This window comes from Colobus angolensis, unplaced genomic scaffold, assembly GCF_000951035.1.
Source record: "Colobus angolensis palliatus isolate OR3802 unplaced genomic scaffold, Cang.pa_1.0 Scaffold127, whole genome shotgun sequence".
In the NCBI taxonomy this organism is placed as follows: Eukaryota; Metazoa; Chordata; class Mammalia; order Primates; family Cercopithecidae; genus Colobus; species Colobus angolensis.
This window is the reverse complement of record NW_012113919.1, coordinates 8,243,241-8,252,319: the sequence shown is the minus strand read 5'-3', so window position 1 is coordinate 8,252,319 and position 9,079 is coordinate 8,243,241. Positions and strand designations below refer to the sequence as shown.

Below are 9,079 nucleotides of genomic sequence, written 5' to 3'. Positions count from 1 at the left end.
ATTTCCTCTAGTTTTCAACATTTACTGAGCATTTGAAGCTCTTTCCATTATATTTAAAAATACTATTTTTGATCATTTAATTAGTATCACATTTGGGTTGATTATTTCCTAATAATCCTTTTTTGAATAAACATTGAACTGCCAGATAAAATTATGATTTTTTAAAAATACTATATCACTGGCATTATTAAAATTAATGACATTTTCTAATTGCATCCTTCATCTATTCTCCAGATATTATAAATTTTCATGTTCACTAAAACTTTAATCCATCATTTAATTCCCTTTTACTGTATGTACGATCAGCTTCTTTCTTTCTTTTCTTCTTCTTCTTCTTCTTCTTTTTTTTTTTTTTGAGACGGGGTCTTGCTCTGTCGCCCAGGCTGGGTGCAATGGTGCGATCTCAGCTCACTGCAACCTCCGCCTCCTGCTCCTGAGTAGCGGGGATTATAGGCGTGCGCCACCAAGCCTGGTGATCAGCCTCTTTTTAATGATTTCTATTTTATCTGTTCATGTGCTCAAGTCTCTGTAAAACAAAATGCTACAAACTTCCCTTCATTCTGTACTGACTTTCTGATTACCTCCTGTTGTCCCTTTACTTGACATGTCAACCTTTTCAAATATGATGACAAAAGTTTCATCACAATGTAAACTTACTAATTTTTCAAATTCCAGGAATATCCATGTCTGTCCATTGAAAGTATTCTTTTTTTATCCTTCAAGTGATTGTTTTATCTACTTAATCAATGACTGATACTATCACTGTTTTTTAGTGATTATTCCACATTTCATCTTACCTAATGTGGTGTCAGATTACTAACCTATTCTTTCTTTCAAATAACATAACCATCTTGCAAGACTTTATCACCCAATTTTGTTATTCTTGGCCAGTATTTTGGTTCAATTATGTAGCTCCATAAATTTTTAATATTATTGTTCATACATGATCAAAGTTTGTTAGCCACACCCCCATGGTCACCATTTTCTTTGCTTCCCAGTCCTTCTTGCATCCCAGATCTTCTGTCTGGGATCATTTTCCTTCTTGAAGCACGTTGGTTAGATAGTTTATCTGGGAGGGATGCCGGTGATTTTGTTTGTTTAAAAATGTCTCTACTTTTGAAAGAGAATTTCTTCAGTGTATAACTCTAGCTTGGTTATTATTTTATTTGAGTTAAAATGGAATTATGTGTACACATTTCTGGTCTCTCCTTGTTGTCACTGAGAATTCTGATTCAGTCTAATTGTTATATTTTGTAGATAATCTGTCTTTTTCCCCCATTTTGGAAATCTTTATTTTCTGTATTGTACTTTTTTTGTATGCTGTACATAAGTGTGGATTTTTTTTTCTCACCATATCATATCACGTTTAGGATATACCGTGCTTCTTCAGAGTGAGGACTCACATTTCATCAAAAAATTGTTTTTTTTAGACGACTCACTTGAGAACCCCTTTTACCCCAACTTGACAAAGTTCAGCATGTAACAAATCGCGGACACCACGTATTTTCTTCTAACCCCGTGTGCCAGATCTAGCTGTAGTTACCTTCTACAAATCTAGCTTAGAGATGAGGAAGGTTAAAAAGAAAAAGACCTGACCATGATGAGTGTTATCTGTGGGGTAATATCCAACTAAATTAACAGAATAACTCAATGATCAAAAACTTAAATAACTTTTCCCAAATTGCTCATGGAATAATCCTCAAACTATGGCTTCAAATAATTGTTTGACTCCAGTTTTGAACTTTCCACATCATCATGTAGACGGTGCATCAGGACTCTCATCTTTGTACATGGGGGAATTTTTTTGTATGTTATAATAATTTTACAGGAAATTGGAATTACAGAACCTTTTGATTTTATGGTGCACTGAAGTTATATTCAGCCATACTTATATTTAGCATCCTGCTTTGCCAGTAAGTCTAAACACATAACCTATGTCCTAATGTTTGACTATCTATTTGGACTTGGAACCAAGCATGCATCATTCAGCCATTTGAACACATAGTAAAAACTTAATACATTTTAAGAGGCAAGAGTAACATATATCCATTTGAACACATAGATTTAGGGAATAATATATAAGTTCTCTATTTCCCTAATGGGTATCAGTGTACAGATTAGAGTCTTATTTTTTCTCACTAGAATCTTCACAGATATATGCATGAATGTTTATATTTTAAGAAGAATTTTACATTGTTCAAGAAACACATATCCTATATTCAAAGTAATATAAATCCATTTGTAGAGAAATGGCTTAAGTATTCACGGAGCAAGGGTTATGGAAGAAAACCAGTGTGAAAAAAATATCTGAAGCATAATGAAGATTTAATTTATCCCTTAATACCATCAGCTATAATATGATAGACACAAATCTGAATACAGCTAAATTTATAAGACTGGTAAACATATGCCTTGTTTTCAATAATTTAACAGGTGCTTACTAAATGAAGTGAAAATTAATAATTGAGTCAATGAATGAATTCTTAAAGCATTTATCTATAATCTCATAAAAGAAGATTATGTAGAGTTCATCTGTTATTTAATTTTAGAACAATCATAACTCAGTCTGTTGTAAAATGTTATTTACTCCATTTTATTAATCATCTTCTGATGAGATGCTTAAAAACAACTTTGAGTAACTACTATTGATATTCTATACAGGCAGCATAGTACACATTCATACACACACATTTTCCTTTTGAAGTTTGGTTATGATATACTACCCTTCTAGCACAGTAAGTCAGGAAAAAACTGCAACTGTCTTAAAGCTGAAAGTTAAAATGCTTTTAAAAGCTATGAGTTTAAATTGTTCAATTATTATGCATAAGCAAAACAAAAAACTCCCAGTAAAAATAATACATTTTCAATTATTTAATGATTAAATGTATTTTGGGGTACTATTTAACCCTATTCATAAAAATAAAACACAATATTTGTTAAACAGGAAGGATAAATATTTTCCACCTATAATTTAACATAAATAGGAATATCAATTGGTACTAGATTATAAGCAAAATGTTCTCTATTGATGTTGTAATGATCACATGATAATTTATGACATAATTACTTTTAAAACGGCAATAATTTGCTAGAAGATGAACAGGATAATATCTTACTTTAAATGAGACATCTGTAATCACTCTTTCCCTTTGGAAGTATGAAGAAATTTACAACAGAGTCTGCTAGTAGGTCATTTTATTACCCAAGCCCTTAGATTTTATATTTTTACATGAAAACATGGCTCACTTTTAAAGAGAGCCATCACTCTATGAATCTTCCTATCATGGTAAGACTGATTTGATGTTCATCACAATGCATTTTAAGAGGCAAGAGTGACATATATCCTTATTAATCTCATAATGACAAAGGATTGATTTCAACCTATATTCCAAACTGTTACATGAAATAGGCTCTGCCAAAATACCAGGTTCAGTAGATGCTCAATTTAAGGAGATCAGTTTACGCTCCATCGTCAAAGGATAGAGTCATATGAGGTGTAAGTATGTCACGTGAGGCATTAAGAGACATGTTCTTCCTCATAAACTAAAGGCTGTGCTGTAGTAAGAACTTAAATACATATTGTTCCGCATGTGAAGCAGACAACTCACCCTCCCTCCACCCCCGCCCCGACAATAATGCAGCTTTCTCTTTTTTGTAGGAATTATCTAAAATGGTCACATCACTAAGCAGATCCGTGAGAGGAGTGAGTTTGAGTAGAAAAGAAAAAAGCATTTGTGGTTTAAAAACTTTCCCCTACTGCTTGGAAATGGCACACCGCAGTAGAAGTTAAAAACACAGGAAGCAGAGATTTACTGAACACCACAGAAAATCAAAAATATATTTTTTGAATGGGAAAGGGATTAACAATGACAGGGTTAATCTTAGAAGTTAGTCTCTGAGGTAAGAGTTATTAATTAGGAGAAAAATATGTTATGTTCTAGAATTAGATTTTCAAGTTAATAGGAAACCTCTTTTTTACTTCAGTCGTTTTCGTGGAAGGTGGAGAAACAGTTTCTAAATCTTATTGCTGAATAACTTGATGTATCAGTTAAATTAGTTAAAGGGAAGCCCCTATTTTGCATGTGGCTATCCACTCAATAACTCCAAAACAATGTGTCAATCACCTGTTCATGGTTTAGGCAAAGTAACCATCTGCCTTTCAATTCTGAAGAGACATTCTGCTAGAATCATGGAAATATTTATAATAAAAACTTATTCGGTTGAATTCCCCGCTAGACATAATAAAAATATCTAAGATGATATTTTAAACTGTCTTGGATAATTTAATGATGAAGTGCTGCCACTGAATGATGAGGTTCAGTATTTCTTGACAGCTGTGTGTCTGGATATTATTTTGTAACCTTACAACTGCTCAGGTGTACAGTGAAGACCAAACAAACTAACAGCTCCTTGGCATGGTTGAATTTTTCCTGTTTTTGTCATGTATAGTGTAATTTAAAACTGTAAACACATTTTCAGAATCTACTCTATTTAAATTTTTTCCCCCTCAGTATGTAAGGTAATTTTCTAGCTGAGCAGTTTGTGAATGAGCTTCAAAATACTCGATGAGAAATTGAGAATCATGAAATGGTCGCAGAATCAGCCAAAAGTATGTCAGTTCCCTCTCCAGAGAGTACAGAGAAATGTGACTATAAGAGATATCAAGTACTCTCAAGTACAGAGGTTCTAAATACACTGTAGTCCCGATGTAGCAAAAAACAAACAATGATGTTAAAAACATAAGAAAATACTTATAAAATGCTGAAGGTCTTTTTTGAAAAATGATTTGCCATTATGTCCTATATCACACATATTTCCTCCTTGTTAAATGTATCACTAAATGATTAATAACCTTAAAATAATTTGGAAATGCATATTATATAACCCACAGCAGATCTGGTAATCTATCTCTTTCATTTGTCCCAGATTAGTTTTGTGGTAGGAAACTCAGATGGCTGAACCATGAGAGGCAGGCCATTAAAACATTTAAATGGTTTTACAGTGGCATTTTTTGAATGAAGAATGAAGTATATAAATTTCAGCGTCAGTGGAGAAATGAGTGAGGGGGGTCGGCATTTCCGGAAGCTCTTTGAAAATAAAGCATTCATTATTTTGTTGTAAAAATCAGATATCTATAAAGCCATTTATAAAATAACTAGTTGGACATCTAACGCATCTACTTATTTGCATTTGAAAATTTAGCCATGCCAAGACACATTTGCGATTAAAACATTTCTTTCCCTCCTCTTTTCATGTAACCTCTCATGCTCTGAGGACCAGAGACTTGTTTAGAACTTACCGAAGTTTCCTAAAGCAAAACCACGCACAAGCTCCTAATTCAGCTGCCAGATCTGTGTGCAGCTTCGTTCAGCTTCTCACTACGCTAGGCATCACTTTATTAATCATGTATGAATTTCTGTGCATGCACCCTGAAGCTATCACACACACACGATGCAATCCCAATCAAAAACGGAAGCCTTACCTGATGGCAGAAAAGGCAGTTGCAGGAGCAGCAGCACGGACGGCCGCAGCAGGGTGCCAACAGCCCAGCCTTCCGCGGAAGGTGAGACCCTTCTCTCCTGTTTCCCCTTTCCAAATCACTGTGCCAACACACTGCTTTGCATTTTGTTCCTTTTCATTCACAGAAGGTTCTCCAGGCCGGGCAGCCAGTAGACACCACTTTCTTCCTGGAAGAGGCTGCCTCTCTTCTCAGAAACGCCTGGACCCCTCTCTGTGGCTCCCTCCACATTTACCCTTCAGATCAATAATGCTTTCGGAGCGGCTGGAGCTCAACTGCAGCGGCGAGCGGCGAGCCAATGGGGGCCCAGGATTCCCTCCTGTCATCTCCCCGCCCTCAAAACAAAACACAGCGTGCCTTTGACACATCACTGAGTTGTGAAAAGTAATTGAATCCTATATTTGAAATGTATCTTGTTTGTTCTTTTTCCCCCCTAGCGTTCATTGTAGAATGCTTTGAATGAATCCGAGGACTCCTTAGCTCTCAGAAGGCTCATTAAAGGAGCCTAGCGGAGAGTGAAGATTAGGCGCTGAGAAAGTGGTAGCACCTGGGTTAGCATCCGAAGCTTTGCTTTTTAAATGCTTGAGGTCTATTGCATATCAGAGAACTGTCAACTGGGAGGAAAAAGTCGTGGGTTCTATTGGTCTTTCCTCCACTAAGTCGCTTGAGTCTTTTATTTTGTGAATCAAGACAATTAATTACGTTTACCTGGAAGCTGTTTCATTGTTTAATTGTCTAAACGAGAATCAGATGCTTATTGTGGTAATAACCATGTGCAAGCAATTTCTCCTAATCCGTTTACTTGTTTCTAGGCTGATTTAACTTGGTTCAGATTCTATGAAGAAGTGAAGCTTGTTAAGAATATATATATTAGTCTGGTCTGTTTTAATTTTGTCGTGTTTAGATATTGTAAGATTTTAAAATTAATGTTAACTTCTCTTTATGAGTGAATTTATTAATAATTACATAAAACTTTATAGAATATTATAATGGCAATAAAATATTACAATGAAAAGTATAATTGTTGAAAACCTATTCCTCCAAAAGCCACAAAACAACTTTACATTCTTTAACCATGATTATCTTTCTTGGTGTTTCACTATTAAAATGCTAACTATTGAATAAACATTTGCTTAAATATATTCACCAAGAATTGTGTATTTTCTAAGAATCTCAGTCATTTTATTATTTAGACATCAAGAATGCCACAATATTTCAGGTAATCATTTAATTTTGTTCTATAAAAAATCTCGAGTACAGAGTCTCAATACAGTTTTTAAAATATATCTATGTACAGTAGGATTGGTAGCTCAAACTGCACAAACAATAATGTCTTTTCAATGCTAGTGTGGAAAAAGAATAAAATTATTGTGACTGTCTGAAATCTTTTTGTTTCACTGAATACAAATGGGTTGATGTAGTTGGTGTAGCCAAGCTTTGTGTATTGTGACAAATCGAAATGGCTTGGGGAGACTTTACAAACAAAACAATTTCGTGACCTGTCTATCATGTGAAGGGAGGCATGGAAAAATGTAATATTTATACACTGTATGCTGTGTCGCTATAACAAGGTGAATGCTAACTTTATTGTAACTCATTTATGTAGCCAATAAAATTTCATTCAGGGAAGTCTCTGGCTAAGTTTGGTCACCTGGATTTTGTGAGAAAAGAATATGCTGATGAAAAAATGAACCATAAACATTGCTTTTCCCTCAATTGTATAATATATTTTTCATTTATTTAAATTCATTTTTTGATCACAAATAATAGGTCATTGGCTACAGAACACTGTCTTTGTTGTATAGGTCAAGAGTTCTCAATGTGTGGTCCCTGGACCAGTAGCAAGAACATCACCTGGGAACTTATTGAAAAGACAAGTTCTCAAGCTCTTCCCTAGCCTATCAAATCAGAAACTTTAAGAGAGTAGGACCCTGCAATCTACGCTTTAATATCCCTCTGGATGCTTCTAATGCACACTCAGGTTGGACAGTCATTGCTCTAGCTAAGGGGTCTACAAACTACAAGAGAAGACCAGCCAGCTGCTTTTGTAAATAAAGACTTATTGAAACCCAGTGTTGCCGATTTTTTTTTTTTTTTTTTTTTTTGAGACGGAGTCTTGCTCTGTCGCCCAGGCTGGAGTACAGTGGCCAGATCTCAGCTCACTGCAAGCCCCGCCTCCCGGGTTTACGCCATTCTCCTGCCTCAGCCTCCCGAGTAGCCGGGACTACAGGCGCCCGTCACCTCGCCCGGCTCGTTTTTTGTATTTTTTAGTAGAGACGGGGTTTCACTGTGTTAGCCAGGATGGTCTCGATCTTCTGACTTCGTGATCCGCCCGTCTCGGCCTCCCAAAGTGCTGGGATTACAGGCTTGAGCCAATGCGCCCGGCCTGCCGATTTTTTATGTATTGTCCATGACCGCTTTTGCATTACAATGGTAGAGTCGAGAAGTAGTCACAGAGAATTACAACATGAAGCCTAAAATGTTTGCTATCTGTCGTTTAAAAGATAAACGTTTTGACCCCTCCTGGGGCACTATAAGATGTGCAATATTATTAGTACAAATGGCAAAAGTTGAAGAAAAAGGAGCATCTGAAGGTGGAGTGGAGAAGATCAAATTAACAAAATCAGTGAGATTTGAAAGAGATTGAAAATGACCATGTAATAAATTACATTGGTGTGCATGTTTTGCAGATTTTTGCTGCTCTCCCTGTAGAAGGGATGCACTTCTCTGCAGTCTTGGTATCTGACTTAGTATGAAATATGAATGGAAAACAATATTGCCATTTCCAAACAGAATATTGAAGAACAAATATAAATTTGTGCGCACTTCTATCAGCATGGGTTGTTGAAAGAAGAGAACACTGGAGTCTTATTCGTCCCTAGATGGACATATAGTATGGCAGGATATAATAGCTTTTATTTCTACACCACTGAGATTTGAGTATTTTTTGTTACTATACTACTAGTATCTAATATCTCCTGACTAAAACAAGTTACAATTAATGTAAGCAGAGGTAGAAAAACAAGCATTCAAGCAAATATAATGACTGGGACAAGATATTTGCCTGGAAACTCAAAAATTACTTTTGGGAAAATACAATAAATCAATAGAATTTGTTTAAGAAAATAAAGCCTTCAAAGATAAAAATGGACACTAAAACATTAGTACAAATAATTAAGGCTAAGGACATGAAACTTAATGTATTGGCAATGGAAGCCATAAAAGGCTGTTTAGAAAAGGAATGACATCATCAAAATTATGCTATAGGATTTACTCTGTTGGCGAGGAAGAGATCAAAGGGCAATAAACAAAGGAAAATTCATCACAAGTCTGTGAAAAATTAAAACATGATCAAAGGGCAATAAACAAAGGAAAATTCATCACAAGTCTGTGAAAAATTCATCACAAGTCTGTGAAAAATTAAAAAAAAATTAAAACATGAGCCACTATTCAAGTATTATTACCCCTATACTTACATACAGTGAGTCAAGTTTCGTCAATTTTACTTCCTAAATACTATTTAAAAGCATCATTTTATCATTTGCTTTATCCACCATTATC

The 9,079-nt window shown here is 35.2% G+C and overlaps 1 protein-coding gene across 1 annotated transcript in view; it reads right to left on the bottom strand.

The window, feature by feature from the left end:
• CDH12 (cadherin 12, type 2 (N-cadherin 2)) overlaps positions 1–6,047 on the bottom strand; it is a 1,158,911-nt gene extending 1,152,864 nt beyond the window's left edge. Inside the window, exon 1 of the mRNA XM_011933446.1 lies at positions 5,483–6,047. The gene's annotated coding sequence lies outside the window, so the exon portion shown is untranslated. The remainder of the gene's footprint in view (positions 1–5,482) is intronic.
• Between the last annotated feature and the right edge of the window lie 3,032 nt (positions 6,048–9,079).